This window comes from Aquila chrysaetos, chromosome 2 (assembly GCF_900496995.4).
Source record: "Aquila chrysaetos chrysaetos chromosome 2, bAquChr1.4, whole genome shotgun sequence".
Lineage (NCBI taxonomy): Eukaryota > Metazoa > Chordata > Aves > Accipitriformes > Accipitridae > Aquila > Aquila chrysaetos.
In genome coordinates, this window is record NC_044005.1 from 64,659,239 (window position 1) to 64,683,636 (window position 24,398).

At 37.8% G+C, this 24,398-nt stretch overlaps 1 protein-coding gene across 1 annotated transcript in view; it reads right to left on the bottom strand.

Moving 5' to 3' along the window:
- Nucleotides 1-11,909, bottom strand: part of GRIK2 (glutamate ionotropic receptor kainate type subunit 2) — a 480,740-nt gene extending 468,831 nt beyond the window's left edge. The window contains exon 1 of the mRNA XM_030042616.2: nt 11,850-11,909. The gene's annotated coding sequence lies outside the window, so the exon portion shown is untranslated. The remainder of the gene's footprint in view (nt 1-11,849) is intronic.
- Nucleotides 11,910-24,398: the final 12,489 nt, after the last annotated feature.

The following is a 24,398-nucleotide window of genomic DNA, read 5'->3' on the forward strand; positions in this document are numbered from 1 at the left end:
CCCCTAATGTTCTTGGGCAATAGTTTATCTTTTGGAAACTAGTATAATTTGATGTACAGACCTGATGGTCTGTCCTTAAATAATTTTATTCCAGAGGTTAATTCTTCTCACTGTGCATTGTGCCTCATTTCTTTTCTGAATAATCAAACTATCACTTCTAGTCAATAGATTTCATTGGGCATCTCTTTGCTGGAATGGTAGACCCTGTGGTATTGGCTTTTTCTCCCATGACAGAAAAAGAGATGACCAGACTGTGGTTTTATATTGCTCAACACCGCAACGCCTGCTTCCCACTGTTGATTCTATAGGTTAAGCATTCAGGCTTCCTATTCACACCTTCTTTACTTAAAATCCTGCTAATTAGGACATATTCATTGGAGATGTGAGTTTGAATCGACGCTGGCAGAAAAGGAAATTTGAACTTGGGCCTCCTACCTTCCTCAGAAAATATTCTGTCACAAGATATTTTAGAAAATACACCCACAGCCTCCTCTTCTCTCAGTGCTTTTTAGGAAAGTAGCAACTGAAACCCCACTGCCTTACAGCTTAGTTCTGTCAGTTTGTCTGAGAATACCATCTAGGCTGAGGTTTCCCAGGGGACTGAAGTGAAACTGAAATTCAACATCATGGCTGGACCTAATCATGAGATAGCGAACAAGCCACTTGAAACCAGGACAACTTGAAAGATTCATAAAGTTGCAGTTCTGGCCATATGAGGAGCATAAAGACAACAAAGACTTCCTATAAAGTACGGGCTGTCTTTACATGGTAGCTAAGCGAGATTTTTCAGAATGACAGTTTTACCTTGGTGGGTGTTATCACTTTAGAACATACAATCCTTTTTAGATCTGGCCTTTACAATATGACAGAAAGCATCATGGATTTCTACAGAGTAAATGAATGACCAAATAGACTAAAGCACTTTACAAATACATAACAATAGGCTGATGAAAGAGTTTTGTCCACTAAATGAGCAATAATACTCTATTTATCCAGAAAGCAAACATATTTAAATACTTTAACATCTACAAGCTACCATTGTCATAACAAATTAAAGCAAATACTTTCCTGCTTTGAATAAAGATGGCTGAGCAGCTACATGGCTGCAGCCACATCATGTAACACAGGAGGACACACCACAGCAGCCAGTGTTATTAGAGGGCTCTTCCTCTTTGTGGCTTTATGTTCTCCTCACCCTTCTTTAGTAAACCTCTGCTCAGCAGAATTGAGGGACACTGGCCAAAAACAATCTGTGAGAAGATTTGTATCAAATTAATTCCCTATGACCACTGCAGTTCCAATTAGGATGTCCCACTGTAAATTTTTGACACTGCAAGTCGTAGTCACAGCCTAAGGCCTAACCATGTACAGATTTAACAAGGACTTTAATCTGTACACATGAATGCATTTATGCATTAAGCTAACCTAGAGCTAAGTCTTTACAGTCATATCATTAGCATAGTAACAATCTTCTTCCAGCTGCAGTTACACTGGCTGAAAAATTGTCCCCAGCGCCAGAGGCAGCTGTTGTCTCTCTGACCTGCCATGTGAGTTTTCCCCTTTTTTTCACAATAAACCAGGAGTGCTTAAAAAAAATTAAATAATATGTCCATGATAATCTGGTTTATATGGACTAAAATGATCCCACAAGCACCTGAACTGGGGTACCTGAGGAGGCAGTAGCTTCTGGCACTAATGCTCTGGCGATGTGCAACTTCAGTTAGCAGAGTAGCAGCAGGAAGAGAAAATGTGATGACACTTTGTCCCTTTTTCTCTCTGTAGGTCTAAGGAAGAAACTGCCTGGTTTGAGAAACTTACTGAATCTTATTTACTTACCCAATTTTTGATAAGTTCAGTAAGGATTTTGATTTAATTTAACTGAAATTTCATTTTGCCCAGATGAGATAAATGAAATGACCTGTGACAGCCCCCACTAATTAACAGAGATTAGTTCTGAGAGACAACAATCTGAATAATCTTATGTGTAGAAATGCCACAGGATGATTATGCAAACACAATCATTTACGGTTGTTACACTATTGAAAACTATTAATAATTTCTAAAATTATGTCTTTATCTCATCTGCATGATGAGCCAAGGAATCATTTAAGAAACCCCAAAAATGTAGAACCAGGCCATGCTAAATTATATGGTAGTGCAATTGTGGCAGATTGTAAGGCTCAATATGCATTTCTGGGTATACATAGAATACTCTATCCATTATCTCATCAAAGATTCAGGCTAATTAAGAGGAAGACATTTTGGCAGTGAGCCCAATTAGTTTTACATAGGACATAAAGTGATAGTATCTCTTCTCTAAGCAAAGAAATGCCCAGATTGAAGAATTCAAAGAAGTTGTCGTACTACCTCTTTTGAGTCAGAAAACAAAATATTAGGAAGAGAGTAAGTTTGAATAGTAGATTAAAAATTAGGTGCTATTTTAAAGGTGAAATAGAAATAGCCAGTTGTGTTTAGTTGGCATATATACACCAAGAGAGAGAGAGAGGAAAGCTATTAACTCAATTGACAGCAGAGAGCTATTGTGCAGCGAAGTGAAGGCTCAAGAATCTGAGACAGGAAGGAAGAAAATTAGGCACACAAAAGAATTAAGGGAATAAAAAAATGAAGACTTTTCAGCTTTAAAATTCCCATGAATTCAATTTTTTAAAATTGTTTTTTTAATTTGATTTCTCCATTGGGACAAGTTATAATGCTGAATATTTTGTATGTAAATAATATTGTTCTAAAAATTTGTAATAAAATAAACATTTAAAATTAAACCATTAGCAAAATGGTTAATAAAAGGACTTTTTTTAAATAACTATACTACTGAACACTTATACTGCATTTTTCATTTTCAAAGTGCTCCATTAGCATTAACTAATTGAAGATGGTTCTGATAAAGGCTTTTGATAAAGTCCATTACATAAAGCTATTAAGGAAGCTTGGTGATTGCTTGATGAAAAGCAAAGTATATTTATGGCATATATATTTAATACAAAGCAGAAATACAAAAATTAACAATAAATGGTCGATTCACATAATGCGTAAGCAGTTATAAGAGCATGAAATGGGGAGCAATTATACCAGCCCTGCTTTAGGAAAGCTTAAGCATATCAACAGTTTGATAGGAGGCAACCTCGTATTAGTATGGTCTCCTGCAGTGAAAAAAATCCAAGTAACTTAACGCAGAGTACTCACAGAGATATTTATATCACTGAGGGACACACTTGCACTTCAAGCTATCAAATAAATAAATAACAAAGAAGAAACCAACAACTATGTTGTTTTGGAGAGATCCATATGTCTTGGGGATATTCCTTTTGTATATAAGCAAGGAAAAATTTGTGGTGCAACATCCTGTGATTTATTTGTTTGATATCCTGAAATGAAGGGTCTTTATTTTGTTGGAGATGCATTAACTCTCCTAATGTATTGCAGTAAAACACAACATTTTTATTACAGAACTAACATATTTCTCTTTTTTGCTAGGTATGCACCATTTGCCACCCTGCACACAGGGTGTGGAACTCCATCCAGCAAAACCTAAGACAGGGGCTAGGTCAGGCACAGCTAAATTCAACCCCTACATTAGCCAGAAGTTGTATGCTCCAAGAGTGACTGCTCTAAGACACAGCACCTAACATGACAACTGTCCTACCCACCTCCCAACCGTTAACCCTACGATAAACCTTCAGCTTCAGAACCCCAAACAGAAGTATCTGTGTTCTCTTACCTGCTCCCCATTCTCTGGTGCTCTTTTCTCTAGAAAATTATCCCCACTTCTATGCTACTTGCCTGTAATTCTATGAGCAAGAACATCAGTAATAACTAGTAAATCTCTTGTTCATTCATCCTGAATTACACAGAGTGGATACCATGAGTAAAGGAAGCCAGGAATAATTTAGCACCTATTTATCATGGAAATAAGAGTCCTTTATAATCAGACCTTCAAAGATCAGAAGGATAATGATCTCAAAATAGGGCTTCAAAACATACCATTACTATGCATCTGGCTTCAGACATATCAATCATTAAAATATGTATTATAATATCTGTGCTAAAAATCTCATAGCATTGATCCAAGAGACTTATCAATCATCATGATCACAAAGGGCTACTCAAGGATAGCTGGAGAAGAACAAGTGTTGCCACCAAGGTGATGAATTCTTCGGTGAATGGGAATTTGAAGTGACACGGATGAAGTTTCAGATGTATCTGAATAGAAGCAGGCTTGAAGAGAGAATACAGTTGCTTCTTCTGAGGCTGAACTAGAAAAATAGTACAGATGGGCTTGCCTGTTCTTGAAGACTTAATTGATATAAACAGAGAATATGGAAGTAGCAGATGTCTTGCCTAAGTCCAGACTTGGAATAGTGCTCACGTTAGCTGGTCTTAAAATAAGGACTCATAATTGGGCAGAGGGGTTGGGATAGGGTTTTTTTGACAACAAAGTTGTACATAGCAAAACATCTGAGTTGTGTAATACAAGTCATTAAATATAAAGGTTTCCTTTTACTGATTTCAAGACAGGCCAATGAAATTTAAAAAGAGTGGAAATCGGTAGAAAGGTAAAAGCAAATTGCAAAGTTGCACTGAGATAAGTATGTTCATATTTAGCAGACTGCAGAATAACAAAGCTCAATTAGATAGGCTTGTAGCCAAAATTAAGCTTCAGAAATAACAGTACAATCAGGAAGATGCCAATGTCTTTTTAATCTGCTGCATATGCATTCAGCTTTTGCTGTTTCTTTGGAGAGAAAATAATTTGATTTTTCAACACAATGACAGCCATAAATGTCAGAGGCTTAGCTTCCCATAGTCTCTACATTTATGTCTCTCTGCTGTTTTTTCTGTTGCATTATGCCATAGAGGATTTGGTCATACCATTTGATGGCATAAAATCATAGGATCATAGGAAACAAAAACTGAAAAAAATCTCAGGAGTTCATCCAATTGTGTTCGTGCACAAAAGATCTTTCCTTTAAGATCTTCAGTGATGGAGACTCCTCAGGCCTTCCAGACAGCCATTTTCAGCATTCAGTTTAACTGGTAAATTTCTAGAAATTTCTGGCAAACATTCTTCCTTGCTGCAGTTTGAGCCCATTATTTCTAGTCCTGGGCATAGTGAATAGATTACCTTTCTCTTTGAACCGGTTTTCTATGACTTTGAAAACTATTATTTCTTGTCTTAATCTTCTCTTCTCTAGTTTTAAATAAACCAAATGTCTTCAATCTTTTGCCATGCTCTAGAAACTTCTAATCATGTAACTAGTTAAAAAAACAATGCTAGAACTGCAGTAGAAATATACTAAAGGGCAAGGAAGACTTTACTCTCTCAGCCTAAATAATGAAAGACAAACCATGAGTCATTACTGGTCCATTGTGTGTGTTCTCTAGAAATAGTTTAAACCAGATTGACCAAGAGTACATCATCTCCTTCCAACATATTGGGAGCAGCTACCTAACTTTTTGGTGTTGTCATGCTGTAGTCCTTTTTGGATTGTCTACATATCATTCTCATCCTTACCTCTACTTCACTGAAAAGAGACATGAGGGCTGGGCAAAATTCACACACCTGACTTCATTTTTAGGTGTAATGGATCTGAGGGAATTTGGCCTGGTCTTTAAATTCTTTTCACACTCAAAATCTTGGAATTGCCAACTGTCTATCTAGTGATAGCCTACTGAGAAAGCACTATCAAGTCTTTTCCACTTTCAAAGATGCCTCTATCATCCCTTGTGTTATACCAACAGAAAAGGACTGCCAAGTAACAAGTCATCCAGATCACCTTGAGTCATGGAACGGGGGCTCCTCATCTGCCAGCAGCTATGCTGGTTAGAATCACAGTTCCTGGAATCCCCCAGAGCTGCATTTAGTTAGCAGTAATGGACCAAAAAAAAAGTCGACAGGTAACCTAAAAATTATAGTGACTTCAGAAATGTTAGGATTAAGAGATTACTTCTTTCAACTGTTGTGAAGAAAGAAGTTTCTCACAGATACACTTAAAGTAGTGAAGTCTGCAATTTCTTCTGGGACATTGGAAATAGGTTATTATGAATCAATTTCCAGTTCCTCTAGACTGATTCTTCTGCCTCTAAGTTGCAATTGGTTTGATGTCTGAAAATAAGTCACTGGGATTTTTGCAGCTTTGCTATTGATTCTGTTCCGGCCTGTTAAGCAGTGGCCTATAGGATCTATTTACTGTGCTTGACTCCAACCCTTGTTCATTTATATTTAATTCACAGCTACATTAAAATACATTTGTATAATAAATAAGGTGTCAGAGGTAGCTTGTTTTACATGGGCATTTATCTTTCTAGTCTTTTCTGTAAAAATGGTGTTTCTGACATTTATGAGAAAAGGAGTTTATTGTACTTTCTTCCATGATGTGCATTTTAATATACTGGTGCAAATTTACCTCAACTGGCCATTATGATCATCGGCTACTCACCAGTGTCACCTACACTTCTGTATTACATGGCATTACTATAGTCTATAAACTGCACAGTCATGCTATTATTTAGAAAGTCTGTGCTCCTTCTTGGTACTCTGACCTTAAAAATGGATTTTTTCTGTGATGCATTATCATGTTAGGATTTTCATTGGGATGGGTTTGTCCACTTATTTTTAAAGGAAGCCTGTAGCAATTTTTTCTAAGAACACTTGCTAGTGTGGAAAGAGTTAAGCAACAGCAGCAGCTCTAAGCCAGGGAAACAACACTGTGGAAACCAGGCTAAAGTCTTGTTTGGAGGCTAAAGATACAACCACTGAACAGAAACAGGAATGACAGTTCAACAAAGAAAAAGAGGTAGATAACTGTTGAGAAGGACAGAGGGCCCTGGAGAGCATTCAGGGGACTGGGAGGAAGTGGGGAAGCCACTGACTGGATCAAGAGTCTACACTAGAGTAATACATAAACAAGGTTGCTGACTGCATGTCAAAAAAAGATTTAGCAGCAAGGAGGGAAGCTATCCTCCTCTCACCCCATTGCCAGTATCTCGTAATGTATCACATAGTCCATGTCCCACAGTCCCCATGCAGCTTTTCTTCTCTTGTTCCTGCATCAATATCATTGTGGTATCCAACTTGTACAGTGAAGTATGCAGATGTTTACAGATCTGGTGATGTATTCACCACTTTTCTCTAAATTCTTTGCACTCCTTGGAAATAAAGCAACTACAAACCTGAAGCAAACTGACAAAGGCATTGGACCCATGTGTGCCCTTTCTATCACTAGAGAGTTATAATGCAGCTAAGATAGCGTAGTGATTTTGTTCCTTTGATTTTCAGCTGCTTTGACATCTAGCACACTTCAGGCTTACTTTTTTTCTTTCTTCAGCTGGTGTAAACTAGAGGCAACACTTAAAATGAAACGCACTTGGTCAATGTCAAAATGTGACAACTTAGTCTCATGGCATTGAAAGTCACTCTTGTCCCTTCATTCTCTCCTCTGCTGGACATTAAGTAAGAGGCAATGAGTTAATTAATCAAGGTTATCATTTACAAAGTTGATAAAACATTTTTTTCTTTTATAGTAATTCAGAAAGGTTGTGGGGTTTTCTAACCAAGAAACTCCCTCTTACCCATTGCTATATTTCTACACTCACAATCTTGGTAAGAAAGGAATTGAATCTCTGATATCTGAGAGTATCTGAACAATTACTCTGAACACTTTCCCAAATAGCCAGACTTAGCCATCCTGTGGGTGTACTCATGCTGTGTACATGTATGTGGCATGTAAACTACATCCACTTGCCTTGGCAATGAATAGAGCAAAAGTGTGTTATGACCAACCGAGAGGGCAGGCTTCTACTTTTCATCACGCAGATTCAGTACACACATGCTCACCGCAGGGATCTAGTACGTGGCATCACAAAAGACATGGTTAGCTAACATTGGACTGTGGGGAACTAAATGAGTCATTTACCTGATTTTTGTAAGATACTCCAAAAATAGTAGTTCATTAAACACTCAGCTTGGGTTTAATGTAGAAGGTCAGAGGCACCACCCACACATAACCTTGTACAACAGCTGCTTAGTAATCATTTTAGCATGTGTTTTCATAGCGTAAGTATCTCTGAAAAAATATATAATTTAATTTCTCTGCAAGATATTTGTGTGAAATATACATATTTCTCATCAAGAGTGTAATGGTTCAGCTTAAAAGCCAATATTTGAGACAGCAGAAACAATAGGTTAAGTGAAACATCAGGGATGTGTTTGCAAACTGAAGTAATTTCCATGCTGAGGGAAAAGCCTAGAAGGACTTTAGCTAGAAAAATACAACTAGTGAAAGAGACTTGAAGAAGTTTCAGTGTTTTACTATGTAAGTAAGTATGCCCTATCCTTATTTTATCTTAGACTTTCTTTACCTTTATTCATAGCCATTTCTGAGATTGCTAGGCCTTTCTGCACCGAAGAAAGTTACACAACTTTGTATTCACAATTACACTTACTGGGCCCAAATTTTCTTATGTTGTACAGTGATATAGAGGCTGAACAATTTCACTAAAACCAGCAAAAATACTGATCACTATTAAAGCTATAGTAATAGACTATAACATTGTATATTGTTGCATTTCATTAACCATCTGAACTTTTGCTTCTCTACAAGAACGAGAATATTCACAATATTCACATGTGATCTAAAGCAGAAATAATAACAGTATAGTCATACTTTTGATGATATAAGCAATATGAGGAAAGATGTGTAGGTAAATGTAGTATCTTTGATTAGTCTGTTGCTTCTCCTTCTGACATTAAGAGTGACTTAGAGAAAAAAATACTATAGCCTATCATTTGATCTAATAAAAGATCCCACAAATGTGAAATAGAGTAGAATGCCTACAGTAGGCACACCAGACTACCGGTAAAAAATATAATAACAATTAAAAAATATATTAAATTCTAAAATAATTGTCCATAGATGCAATAGTGAACCTCAGTGCATTCATCTTCCAGTTATCCAGACTGAAGACTAAGAACTTAAGGTGACATAAATTCTCCCTAAAGGAAATGTATGTGGCTGTTATAGAACACAGCAATCTAATTCAAGTTAAACATTCCTGAGAATGTCTTGCCTATAATCTCACTATTTAAATCTCTCAATTATTGTGTCTCAGATTACCTTGACCATCAGAATTTTACTTGTGAACTGCCAGAGGTTTGTAATCAATGGCAAAATTCATATTCCTTTTTGAAGTACAGAATAAGATGCTAATTCAGTCAGAATCAGAAGTATATAGTGAAGCTTCCTGCGGGGTGGTATGTGAAAGCAGAGTTGCAAATACAAATGAGAGAAGTGTCGCTAAATGGGAAGTGATATATCCATTAAATAAGCTTCTGGACAGCCATAAATGAGAGACCCACATACTACATTTGCAGTAACTGTGCAAACACCTATCAGAACAATTGAAAAATTTTAAAAGCTTGTGACGGGAAAGCAGCAGAACAGCTAGTGGGGCAGGTGTGGGGTAAGAACACGGTCATCTTAAATTCCATAAAATAAGCCCTATGTTCTTCTAAAAGCAGAAAGTGTGAGAACTCTTCTCTATCCCTCTGCAAAGACAGGACTTTTCTAGGTATTGTCACTAGGTGAGGAAGATGCCATCCATACAACTGATGAGCAGCCTGAATGCCATGCACATATGCAGCAGCCCTGGTCCTCAAACTGAGAAAATATTTGACAATAGTTAAACATTTGCTGAAAGAATGCAGCACCAGGAGTTTAATACAAATGTCCCGATGACAAAGAATTGTCAAATCACACCACAACACTGAATTCTGAGCGTCCAGTTTATGTGCCTGAATTAGGACACTCAGTCTGGCTTTGGTTCACTGTGCAGGCAATAGGGATCCCTCCAAGCCAACCATCAGATTCGGCCTCTTGACTATTAAGGGGAACCTGTTGATGAAGTTCGTTACTATGGTAAATGCCATCTTTATACCAGTACCTTAAATAAGTCTATACAAACACTGGAATTATTCAAAAGCCATATTAAGATGCAAGTAGTATGAATTATTCAATCCAGTACAGAAAAGCAAAGCCTTTAAGTACATGTTTAGCATTAAGCAGATACTTAAACACTTTTATACATCAGGACCTCATAGAAGACTTGTAAGGTTTGGACTGTTTCTCTGAGATCTGATCACTAGAAAATTTTTCTAAATCATGCTTGCTTTATGTTATATGAGAACATGCTACCAGTTATGACATTAATTTGTCCTTTGAATGAAACAAATGTGCTAAAAAGCTCATTATTATTTCCAAAGCAAAGTTGTTGAAGATTTTCACTTTCTATTGTATTTTTTTATCATGTCAAAAGCTCACTTGACTGAAATCAGCCTTGTTTCTTACATTTACTGCGCTTTGCTGACTATTCGTAGTTTTAGAAAATAATCTATTTTACAGTATAGTGTTATTATGCTACAAAGAAATAAAATACTAATCTGACTAAAGTGATAAATTTTTTAGTAATTTTACACAGCAGAGAATAATTATGATTATTTTTCTTGGTAATTACAAATGATAATTATATTTGAAGTTACCACAAAAATCTATGACTTATAAATCAACAACAAATAATTCTGCAGTCATCCAGCTAGCATATCGATAATCTAGTTTCATTATAGCACCACCAACTGCAAAACCCTTAATAAGTCCAATACAGACAATACAGTATATTTGCCAATGGCACAAATGAGATTATATAGCAGTCTTTTTTAATGCACATTTTTTCCAGTTTGATGTATAAGTCAATTTTGTCTTACAGTTTCCAAGTTTTCTATGCACAAGTGCAAGAGAACTAAAGATTATTAAATTAGCTCTAACACTGTTAATGTGAGCAGAATGCAGGAAAAGGCTATTATCTATTTATTAATCCTGAGTTATGTAGTCACAAGATAACAAAAATAGAGTTTATTTTTTGAATGAGGTAATGGATAAAGCACTAATGTTATGATGGGACATTTGTCTATGAATGGCGGCTAATGTACCAAAAGTTACCCATCTGCAGTATGCATACTGCAAGAGTTTTCATGGTAAGAATAAGGCACTTATTCATATTTGTTGGTACAATACCAGCTGAAACAGAAAACTTAAATATTCTTGAAAAAAATATACACAAGCACAGCACTAGAGAGGATTTAGTACTTAACAGATGGCTAGTTCTGCAGAGATGCTTTAACAGATGGTTGGCATGAAGGTCTGGGAAAAAAGTTTACTAGAGTTTGGAAGTTATAATCCTACCAAACAAGACTTCTCCTCTATTCCCATGAAGCTAATGTATGGCATCATGTTGTTGCAGGTAAATAATCTGACGTTTTATCTATTACTGGCAACCAACTTCAGCACTTTCTAAAACCCAGTGCAAGAGATTAAAAAAAAAAAAAAAATCAGAGTTTCCTTACCACCTATTGTTGCTTCGTTTGTTTTTTCACTCAGTGAAAGCAAGTTTGCCCATGCATAAGCTTGACAGCAACCTTTTTCTCTGAACCTCTGGGAATTCTCATGGCTATGAAGTGCACATGGTACTCAGAATATAGGTATCAACTCAAAAGAAATGTCACACCCTTCTGGGGTGCCTTCTTGGGTGACTCCATTGTTAAAGTTGTTCAAAAGTAGGGAAGCACCGGATAATCCTTGAGATCCCTGATGATTTCATGGCTTGAGAGCATTACATCTTTTGTCAATTCTACCACCCTCATGCAAGCAAAAGAGGAGTAAAACAGAAAATTTAAACACAAACCCACAAAATTTAAACTTCAAATACTTACTTTTTATGGTTGTAAATAATTTTCCATTAATCCAAAAGAAGGAAAAAAAATAAGAACAGAAAAGACTCACCCAGTAATATTTAATGAGGCAAGATTCCTGTTGAAACTTGCTATATACTTGCAAAAATCACCAGGTTGTTAACGGAGAGGTGAGCTGGCTTCAGCACAGCTAAATGTGACACTTCTTGCCATGGAGAGAAATCTGTAAACAAATGGAAGATTCTTTACCAGAAATAAAAAGTGCCTATCAGGAAGAATGAGCTCTAGTGTATATATGCCAAAGGTAGTACGATTAAACCTTAGTTATATGTTCATTTGAGATGCCCAGTTTTTAAACATTAACTAAAACACAGTCATTTGCTGATTTTGTTTCCCAATTATGTCCATGAACAAAGCAATGCTACCTTTCACTAAAAGAGTAACATATGTATTATTTTTTATTCCTAACCATCAGACTCTGCATGTTCTCTTCTTCCTGCCTCATTTGTATAAGTTGTAAACTTTAAGTAGTTTTCAGACACTTTGCCTCATTCTTTAGGGAAATGGAAGCATCATCAGTGCAAGAGGGCTCTGAGCAACCTGATCTAGTAGAAGTTGTCTCTGCTCATTGCAGGGGGGTTGGACAAGATGACCTTTAAAGGTCCCTTCCAACGCAAACCATTCTATGATTCTAAGACATTTAGTAATTTTGACTGACAACTTAACCAAAGGAAGGTAAAGAGAAACTATGTGACAGGTGGAGGACTGATGAAAATGATTAAGTGAAACTTGTAGATTTAATGTAATGGGCAAGATAACAAGGGTCAAATTCATTATATGATTTCAGTACAAAGATCTAGGTGAACTCACATGGTCAACCCAATTCTAGATGAAATTATTCATGAATTTTAATATGTGATGGTGACAAACATTATGATGTTATTGATTATTTTAATTTACAGGTTATCATAGAAAAAGAAGCCTTTAAACAATTATCTACATTTACCTGATAAAAGTTAATTATAATTAATAATAATTACAGTAAAATCTACATTAGACACTTGATACAGTTATATTTTCACATGTTGCATTGTGAAATCAGTCATTCTGCACAGTAACTAACAGTTTCAGTCTTTTCAGAACTTAAAATTGTATGTTGGTATTAAATGGTATATTTAACCCTTATTCATTTTGATTATTTAGTGAAAATGAAAGATCTGTCTATTTTACTTAAAAATCATGCAGTAGCTGCTCTTAATCTTGTACAGTAATAAATACAGTTCAATTGTGAAGATATTTCACGAAGGGCTAGGATGGATCTTCCCTGATTTTGTGTGTCCAAACTAGTCATCAGTACTGTCGCATTTTAAATCAAATATTTTAGGCAGATGGGATTATTTGAGCTCTGAGGGTTCTCATAATTTTCATTTCATTATAGAGGAATCCCAGATCCTCACTTACATCAGGTATGAGGGGAGTGAAAGGGACAGACCTAATTCCCTAGCATTTTTATTCCTAGTGAGGGCTGCTGTATTGCACCATTACTTCCAAAGAAATTTGTACATGATTATGCTTACATTTCTGAATATCAGTACTTCTGCTGACTTAACAGTTAAGCTTGTCCTAAAGTGTTTTAGAGTGGATCCATTTAAAAAAGTCTTTATTCCAATCAGAAGAGACACTCTTTGATACTTTAACTTCCTGCGTTGTAAAGTCAAAGAACATTTATAACTTGATATATAAATATGCTTGAGACAATATAGCAACAGTTTTCCCTCTGTGCTGATCATTCTTGCATATTGAATGGTAAGCGTTTCACTGAACTTTTAGCACATATTCTCCTTCAGCATATGACTCCTATACTGGTATTTTATAATCTGTGGCAACAGCAAGGGTAATTAATTATAAAGCAACTCTTTGCTGAAGTACTGAACATCATATATAATTATAAAAAATAATTACAATATAACAGAAACATAATTAAAATCAAATTTACTATTACTTTATTTCACTGAAAAAGATTACGTAGTAGTAGACTATAATGTATTTTTTATGAGCAAAACCAACCACTAATACTTCTCAAACTTTTTTCATATGATGACGTCAAAGTGTTTCATGAACAATGAATTAAGTTTTACAGCAAGTCTCAAAGATGCATTAGGCACAGTAAAAGAATTAATCCTTCTGTTCTTTTTTGTCAGGTCCATCGGGACTTGATTTTGGTTTTAACTGTTCTTGATATTGTCTACCATTGCAAACAAATGCATCGCTCTAGCTTTCCACCTGCCAAATCTGAGGAAGAGATTTCTCCTAATAAGCCATCACATATATTATACATCACTAGCTGTTCCCTAGAGAAATACTTACAAAGTAGAGTTTGGTCTTCTGCTTCATAGTTTATTTATTTTTTTCTTATTTCTTTGTATGACAGACTGGAATATATTGATGCAGTTGCAGATCACATTTATAACAGCATTGTACAACTACATAGATCCTAAGTAAAATTTCATTTTTTTTCTGATTGAATTGAAATTACAATCAGAAATATTTCAATTTGGAAACATTGCTCCAGAATTTCAGCAGTCCTCAGTTTATTCTCCTCTCACCACCCCAACTTCGAACAATTTATCCTGTTACTAATTAAGATATCTTCCACTAAGAGAGGAAGAGTATTACAGGAATCTAGGGCTGTGTGCATCACAGAAAATACAGCTCAGGTTGCAACATACAATCCATTTCTCATAAGTTCAACTTACTGCACTTCCTTATAAAAAATGCTCACTTTCTAACATTTGTTCCAAGGCAAAGAGACACATTTCTTAAGAACTTCTACAGAATTAACAAGTTTCATGGAAATTGCTAATCTATTCCTATTTTTGTCAAAAATAATTTTTAGTTGAATAATACATTTGATATAAATGTTTCTGCCCAAGTGTTTCTGTATCTGATGTTTTACACGCAGAAGTACATGTAGACAATTGATTAGGTATCAAAAGATTAAGTTAAAAAATGTGTAACATGGATCTTGGTGTTTGTAGAACCAGATACACTTCTTGTTGGTTCTGGAAATAGCTCTTTACCGTTCTATGGCTCACGTTTCAGTGTTGTTGAAAACCCACAATTTGTAAATGGATGGGAAAAAATGAATTGCTCCTGAACACTATTTTGTCTATTCCCTTCTGAAGAGAGAGTGGAACTAAAAAAACTAATGCATCTGTTTGATAAGAACTTTGTTTTTACTTCATTCTGCTGAGGCTAAAAGGATGCTTGTGTAACATCCCACAGTGAACATTTTTAATATTTTGAAGCACTACTCATCTACCAAATTTCAATTGTTCTACAAATGTTTATTACAAGAAAGATGCCAATGTAACAATCTCATAAATGTTATCTTTGAGATGACTGTCATAGATCCTATATGAATCACAAAAAAATCAGCATCCTGCAAGCTAAATTTTGCATTTGAATGGTAAATGGTGAATTACTTAAAATAGTATTTGACAGCTGACTTTCTTCATGCCTTTTCCAAGCAACTTCGACTGTTATGTTTCTGAAGGTGAAAAAAGTCAAGCATAGCAAGATAATTAAAAAATGTTTTTCAAACATAAATGACTAATATTTTGTTAAAGGTGAAAATGTAAGTATGGTATTCATGACACTCAGAGAAATCACAAATACTCTGTGACAGAACACACATTCTCCCTTTGGTGAAAACAAGTAGTTGCCACTGTTGACAATATCTCAACAGCTTGCAGCTTGGCCTCATGTCAGGCTCAAGGATCAGGCTTGTCATCCTTTCATTCTCTCCTGCTTGCCAAAGCAGTATCCCAATTTTATACCTTCACTTTTCTGTCACCAAACTCCTGGAGTAAAACACCAGTCCCCATCCCTTGCAGCCTTAGCAAGTACCCTCTCTCTTGCCAGCCCCGGCAGTTACCAACAGATCAGCTGCAACTGCCTGTACAAAAGAGCCCACCCGAGCTGCACTCAGACACTTACTTGGATTGGTAATTGACTGCGTGAAGAACCTCACCCCACCTTTCAGAAAAGTTCATGCACTACTACAAGTAGTAGTTCATGTAGTATTAGTTCACACAGTTAATGGTATTTATACCACAGTCTGGGAACTTATTTCCTAACAAATTAAAAATATAAAACATTTCCCCTCATTCTTAACCCATCTTAATGTAGACATAGCACAGACATAATACTAATGGCTTCAAATATTTTATTGCCTGATGGTCAAACTACCTCAGATGGAGCAATAGATAACATGGCCATTGGTGCCATGTTGTATGCATAGTCTCCCCAGACCTCACCCCCCAACTTCATTTTGCTCATCTTCAAGCATCTAACTGAAAAATGTGAATTATGAGCCTTTTCAGGAGGTGTCTCTCTTACCCCACAAAAATAGATGTCTGGATCTGAGAGAGTTACATGGAGTAGTAAGAGGCAAAAGGCTTCTCCATGAATTCTTTCTGAAGTTGCGATACTGACAGAAGTTTATTAATTTGCTTAACAAATCAAAAATTTAAAAATATACTGTTTTTCAGGGGAAAGACACCACTCCCCTTCCAGTCTCTGTTTGGTTAGAAAATATTTCATGACATTCTTAAAGAAAATGAGAGGGAGGCATATCTATAGTGCATGTCTATTGCTTTGTCTCATAGCCTCATGTTTAAATATTAATCTTATGGCCTTAAACCCATTTGCTCCAAAGTTTCCTTTGTTGAATTCTTTATTCATCATTGAACTGAAGTGGGTAAACTAAATATTTCCCAAATTAAAAATGAGTAATTGAATTTACCCTCAGCTCCACGCCTGCCAGCCATGTGCCTTCTGGCTATGCTACATTTCCAGTTATCTTTCACATACATATTTCTTTTCATTAACAAGGTCTGGCAAAGCATGAACAACTCCCAATGAATGCAGTTGTGCAGAGCCATTGTTGCTCAGTCAACAATGAGGGCAAGGGAGCACAAAGTAGAAGGAAGAGGTTAGGGCAATGGGAGACATTTTATCAGTAACCAAATTTAAAAAAAAGCAAAAGATGAAATGGAGAGTAGCAGGGGCCCTCCTTTTCTCCCCAGATGTCCCCTGACTCTCTCTGCTGAATCATGTTGAGCATAACTCAACTCCTTTAACTCCTCACGTTGAGCCCTAGTATGACTGAGGTGACTCATCACAACTGCTTTACACAGCAACTGTAGCACAAAATTAATTTCCCCTCCCTGCTCGGAGGTTCAACCTTCAAAGTCTGTTCTAGCTATTAGACAGCACTACCTCCTTTTATGCTATCTGACATATAAATGACTGAAGATTTTCCAAGGGAGTTTTGTCTTCTGTCCTGCTACACATATCTAATAATCTAATCTGGTTTACAATCTTATCAGTATATGTGAACATCCACTGAGTGACCATTCTTACAGCTTTACTTACAGATTCAAAGTAATGCTTACCCATAATTCTGCTAGAGCACATATGGAGCATGGTGTGAAATTGAACCTTATTAGCAGAAATTTGACTCTGTCAGTTAAGGACAAATTATCTAAGGATTGTTGATTAATGAAAATGAAGGACAGGTTTCAACTCCAATAGAAGGATTACTATCATAAAGGTATAAACATCTATTCAAAGCTGTGCATAAAGTAGGATATAATTAATCATACCAGTATAAGACTAAAAACATGCAAGTGTAATAAGAATTTAATTGCAGTGCTACAATTCTGATAGAGTGTGACACCTGTACAAAGACAGAAATTTTCATCCAACACTTTACCTAATCCTAATTTTTTGTTTTGGTTTGGTTAGGGCAGGCTATGACATAATAAAATTGAATGTGTCTAGTTTTAAATTTAAACAGTGTCTTCCTGCAACAGAGAAAATATTGATCTTAATTTTGATAGATTCTGCTGTCGAAGGATATAAATATTACCAAAATAATCAAAGAATTTATTTTGATGAAATGTTCAACTGACTGTGCACATTGCCAGTGTTTATCACAGTAACACATAGTCGAACAACAACTTATGTTTTAAAAACAAATTTTGGTTATAATTTAACTTAAAAATTTTCAATTCTAAAAGATATAGGATACTTATATTCAGCAGAAATTGTCCTTAAAAATACTCATATCACTGTACGATTACTACTAGAGAGTCAGGGTTTCTATGCTGTATTGGGTTTGCATGGCAAGGTTTTGGTAGCGGGGGGGTTACAGGGGTGGTTTCTGTGAGAAGCTGCTGGAAGCTTCCCCCATGTCCAACAGAGCCAATGCCAGCCGGCTCCAGGATGGACCCGCCGCTGGCCAAGGCCGAGCCCATCAGTGACGGTGGTAGTGCCTCTGGGAGAACAGATTTAAGAAGGGGAAAAAAGTTGCAGTGGGCACAGAAATGGCAGCCGGAGAAAGGAGTGAGAACATGTGAGAGAAAGAACTCTGCAGACCCCCAGGTCGGTGCAGAAGGAGGGGAGGAGGTGCTCCAGATGCCGGAGCAGAGATTCCCCTGCAGCCCGTGGTGAAGACCATGGTGAGGCAGGCTGTCCCCCTGCAGCCCAGGGAGGTCCACGGGAGAGCAGATCTCCACCTGCAGCCCGGGGAGGACCCCACGCCGGAGCAGGGGGATGCCCAAAGGAGGCTGTGACCCCGTGGGAAGCCCGTGCTGGAGAAGGCTCCTGGCAGGACCTGTGTCCCCATGGAGAGAGAAGCCCACGCTGGAGTAGGTTTGCTGGCAGGACTTGTGACCCCACGGGGGACCCACGCTGGAGCAGTCTGGGCCTGAAAGACTGCAGCCCATGGGAAGGACTCATGCTGGAGAAATTTGTGGAGGACTGTCGCCTGTGGGAGGGGCCCCACGCTGGAGTAGGGGAAGAGTGTGAGGAGTCCTGCCCCTGAGGAGGATGAAGTGGCAGAGACAACGTGTGATGAACTGATTGTAACCCCCATTCCTTGTTCCCCTGTGCCGCTGTGCGGGAGGAGGGAGAGAATCCGGGAGTGAAGCTGTGCCCGGAAAGAGGGGAGGGGTGAGGGAAGGTGTTTTGAGATTTGGTGTTATTTCTCATTACCCTACTCTGGTTGATTGGCAATAAATTAAGTTAATTTTCCCCAAGTCAAGTCTGTTTTGCCTGTGACAGTAATTGGTGAGTGATCTCTCCCTATCCTTATCTTGAACCACGAGCCTTTCATTACATTTTCTCTCCCCTGTCCAGTTGAGACAGGGGGAGTGATAGAGTGGCTTTGGTGGGCACCTGGCATCCAGCCAGGGTCAACCCACCACATATGCATGGGCACAAGTGCTAAATAGCCTTAATAAACTAGTTACCAAAAAACCCCTCGTGTAAATAAAAAAGAAATCCTTTAACCTTATTGTAACAGACGGAAGAGTTGTTCTGCTTGGTGCTTCAGGACTCAGCTGGCTAGGTGGCACTGGCAGAGCTGTTACATTTTCATAGCTCTGGAACGAGCAATAACAAGCTACCCAAAACCCTAAACACTGACTGGAAGTCAAAGCAAGCTTTGCACTAATCTGAAGTATGTAAGACACTGAGTAGTGTAAGATCCCAAGCAAACATTGAGACAATCAGCTCTGAAAAAGGTCAGTTCAATTTATTTCTGGATTTCACTATTTTTCCCATATCTTCCCACTCAAATCCATATTATATGCATGTATTCATGCATTTTTGCCATATAAAACACTTCAAACACTCAGTCTCATGAGAAAAATCCATCTCAAGAGATTTCAAGGCCAAACTCCTCGTCAGACAGGCTGCAATATTACACATTCAGATGCCACTTTTTCTCACTCACCAAAAGTTCTACAGAAGTGAAAATGCTTGCATTTTATATATATGCACATATTGTATTGACATCATTAGAGAAACCTAGCATAAACATACCAGTGTTGTATAGCAGCACTGCACAGCAGGTTTATATAGTACTGGCACCCACTTAGTGATTTTATCCAACCACATCAGAAAGTGCCATGCCAACAGCAGCAGCAGTATCTTCATAAAAGTTGTACAAGACAAGCCAGCAATGCTTGATGCAGAACATCTACATTTTCTACCTATCATATCGGTCAAATGTCCACTGATAAAATCATTAGTTTAAAGCTAAAGTGTGAAAATAAAGGGGAATGATTGAATCACTTCTGTTGTAATCACCTGCACCAAGCAACAATAAAGACAGATCAACACAGGAGGGGAAAAACAGTGTATTTTTTTACTTCACAGAATAGTTTGCTTGATAGTCACTAATTTTTCAATAAATAAGTCCGTAGAGCATGAATGCAATTGCTGTGCTACATTAATATTACTAACTGTCGTGGTTTAACCCCAGGCAGCAACTAAGCACCACGCAGCCACTCACTCATTTCCCCCGCCACCCGGTGGGATGGGGGAAAGAATCGGGAAAAAAGAAGTAAAACTCATGGGTTGAGATAAGAACAGTTTAATAGAACAGACAAGAAGAAACTAATAATGATAATGATAACACTAACAAAATGACAACAGTAATAATAAAAAGATTGGCATGTACCAGTGATGCACAATGCAATTGCTCACCACCCGCCGACTGATGCCCAGTTAGTTCCCATGCAGCAATCCCCCCAGCCCCACTCCCCCCAGTTTATATACTAGACATGACATCACACGGTATGGAATATTCCTTTGGTCAGTTTGGGTCAGCTGCCCTGGCTGTGTCCCCTCCCAACTTCTTGTGCCCCTCCAGCCTTCTTGCTGGCTGGGCATGAGAAGCTGAACAATCCTTGACTTAGTCTAAACGCTACTTAGCAACAACTGAAAACATCAGTGTGTTATCAACATTCTTCTCATACTGAACACAAAACATAACACTATACCAGCTACTAGGAAGACAATTAACTCTATCCCAGCTGAAACCAGGACACTAACAGTTTGCTGCCCTTTTCCATCTGTCTTCCACATTGTAATATATTTGAGGCAGCCTATTCCAAGCAAGACGCAGCAGCGTCTTCTTCCCTTCTGTTCTGAAGTGTTGTCTGCCCTTACTTAAAACCAGACTCATCCTGAAGGACCTGTGTCAGGTGCAGCGGGAGCCAGGGGCTGCCCAGGTCCCTCAGGGCAGGACCCGGCAGCCAGGGTTCAACCCACGACCCCAGCCAGGAGCGGGGCAGCTGGGGGGGCACCGCTGGCAGCCCCAGCCCTGGGCATCGGGCACCTCCCTGGGGACAGCAGGGCAGGGCTGTGGGGAGCTGCAGACCACCCCTGACGTGGCATCACTGGGGCAGGGACTGATGGCCCCTGGGGGGGCTGAAATGGGGCCCTGGGCACGGTGTGGGGAGGGAGCCCCAGGAAGGTGGGCAGGGACAGCAAGAATCAGCAGGACCCTCAGGGCCCTGACAACACACACCTCAATGCCGGACACTATTTTCTGTACAAAATTGCAGACAAACTGAAGAATCCAGCCAGTTATAGCAGCTCTCTCTTTTGGCTTTGTAGATACTATAGACAGTACCTACAACAGCTATATTCATATATAGTTTAAATGGGGAGGGATTCTCCACAGGAAACAAATGCCTGTGCCTGTATGTTCAGACCTACTTTTGATCTATTGCAGTACCAACATATTCCTACTGGTAAGGAATTTTTTAGATGTAAAGTGATTCATTTTTTAAATACTCAAAACAACCTTTTGCAGGAAAATTCCAGATTCAGTAAAAAATTCCTCAGGGCTCGCCCATACCAACAGAAGAAACTGAAAAAGCAGGTAGTACAACCACTTCACACATAATTCTCTGTATCATGAGGAGAAGGAAAAGCTCCTCCTTTTTCAATTCACACAATCACAATCTCAACTTTGTTCCCACTTAGATGTAGGGGTACATGTAGCAAAAACCCAGGATTATACAAATAAAATCACCTTAACCATTTCACTATTTTGCATTTGGGCATACAACCGTAGTATTTAATTTATCTTGCTTATAAATTGGGTTCATTTTCAGCTGAAGTTTCTGCCTCCTCTTCCCCCAGTGCTTTCTCACTCCAGTTTTTATGCAATTTAAATGAGAGACTTAAGGACTGATTTCTTGATTAGCTTATGCAAAAGCTGTATTCATCGTTCTGCATTGCTCATCACCAGTTTAGGGAGGGAACAAAACCAAATAAATATGTACCTCTCACTAAAGCTAAAAATAAGTTATATCTATTTGCAGTAAAGTTGGCTATTCTCACTTACAGAGTTATAGGGGTTCCCTCCCTCAGCCAACGCTATTTGGGTGTTTACCATGAATTGCCTGCCTTTCCTGTACACTGAAATGATAAAGTTCTGTGGGCCAGTTTTATGCCACCTAACAAAACATCTTAGGTAAAAAGCATTTAGAGAGATTATATTCCTACAATACCTATGGACACAGTTAGTAGAATCATGGGTGGACTTAAGCTCCCCCATAAAAGGATCATTTATTCCCCAATGACCTCTCAAACATTATGGGTAGTTTGGCACCTCCATAGGTGCTTTAAGGAAAGACAGACTATGTCTTTGCCACTATACTAAGACATCAAGACCACCACAAGTATAAACTAACTATGCCAAATCACTAAATGTGATTTTTAAAAATGTAAATACTTTTCCATCTGCTGGTTTATGCTAGCTCTTCTGTATCAGTTAAGGATTGTATGTTTTCTCATCACTGCCTGACCATAATTAAGCTGGCATGTAGTGAGCCTGGACTGATTTGAAGGAAAAAATGTTTCTCTAGCCACAAGTAGTTCTCCATAATGACAAATGATGAAATTTTTCATCATATTTCTAAACTGACTTTTCCAAAACTACCTATAATTTTTTAATATTAAGTGTTTCCTTGTTATGAAGGAAATGAGATAAAAATTCCTGTCCATCCATGCTGTCCTTTGCATTTCTAATGCAGACTTAAGTAAAAACACAGATCTACTGCCTAAAGTAATCACTTTGAAACACTTGTGCTCATAAATCATTCTAAGAATGATTTTTCTTCCACTACGGGATTACACAAATAGCAAACCTGTATTTTTGTGACAGCAGTTCCTGAAAAATACTAACTCATGTCAAGCTAGTACAGTCTAAAATGCACAGCACACACTATCCTTTTCTTTCAGAAGCATCAATGACTACAAAAATTCACATTAATTTATGCTATCTTAAAATAGAGTCCTTTGAGACTGTGTATAACAACCACGCTAGAACTACATTCATTTGACCAAAAGGAGTATGGAAACACAGCTAGTAATTGAGTGAACTTCTTTTAAAAACCTCCTCTGGGAATTTGTAGATCTAGCCATCTGAAAAACCCTGACTTACAGACATCACATGTATCTACTGTTCAACTTACATCTGACAGCAAAATGAAAATGATTAGGAGAGACAGAGAGAGCCCAACAGCCCTGCACGGTCTTAGTTCTGAAGGAAGGAGCAAGGCATGAATATCACAAAAATGTCTCTGTAAAGATAAGAGTTGCCTGGATTGGCAAGAAAGGATGCTACAAGGCAAGCTCTCCTTCTGTCCTATTCCTTGTCCCTTTCCTTCTCACTAAACCACTCCATCTCCACCACTCTTATCCCCAATTACCTTATGCTTAATGCTACTGACTGTCCAATCCAAAATGCCCATCACTGAGCTTGAGGATGATTTGTGTACAAGAAGAGTTGTTAAATATAAGTAGGCATAGCCAGATTTGAAGAGCAGCTGCAGCCAGTAAGCTTTTGCTGTAGCAACCCCTCTTCAATCATATTCTAACATACTACTCTTCCCTTTCAAAATAGGCCAACTTTCATTTCAAAATGGATCTCAAAAACTTCAGAATCAAGATACAATTGTCCAAAATCTGCTTGGGTTTCTGGAGGCAGAAAAACAACACATGCTAAAGAAAGCAAGGTGGTGAATAGTGGCTCTGAGAGATTTTGTTTTCATTCTTGGGTAAGTGGGCAAAATTAGTTCACTTTCTGAGTAAGATTTCCTTAAATTCCATTCGCCAAAATCTCACTTCCTGAAAACTGTGAATAAAGTCATTTGTTAAAAAGTTTCAAACAACATAAAACCTCACAACCTACTAGTTTACATCAGCTAAGGACCTGATCCCACATTCTTTTTGTCACTCTGCTAAACAGAAAATAAAAGTCTATTATTTCTATGTAGAAATAAAAGTCTTATGTCCACAGAAACCCTACAAATGCTTAAACTTGTAAAAACTTCTCAAGGCTTAATCATTATTAATTGCAAATTCTAACTGAGAAATGGCTGCATTTAGAATATAACCCAAGTTATGCTGAGTGCTAAAATTGCCTTCTTACCCTGTCTGCTTTTGCTCAGATAAAGAAGTGAAGTGATGTCAGTTCACACAAGGGGAAAAAAAGAAATTCAGTGAGCTAACAAGATGCTAACAAGCATCCCCTAAAAACAAACTTGAAGTACCCCTCAAAGATCCGTACTGAAGTATTACAAAAGATTGAGTTAAATGCTTGTGCAAGCAGAAAGACCTTAAAGAATGTAACGAAGTTTAACAAATCCTGTCAAACCAAAAGTGAAATAAGTTCCTTAAGGGAAGTAAGAGCACTGTGCACTTTGTACTTCACTACAGAACAGGAATGGTGTTAGTTTTGATATGAGAGCTGATCCCAAGCTGATCCCAA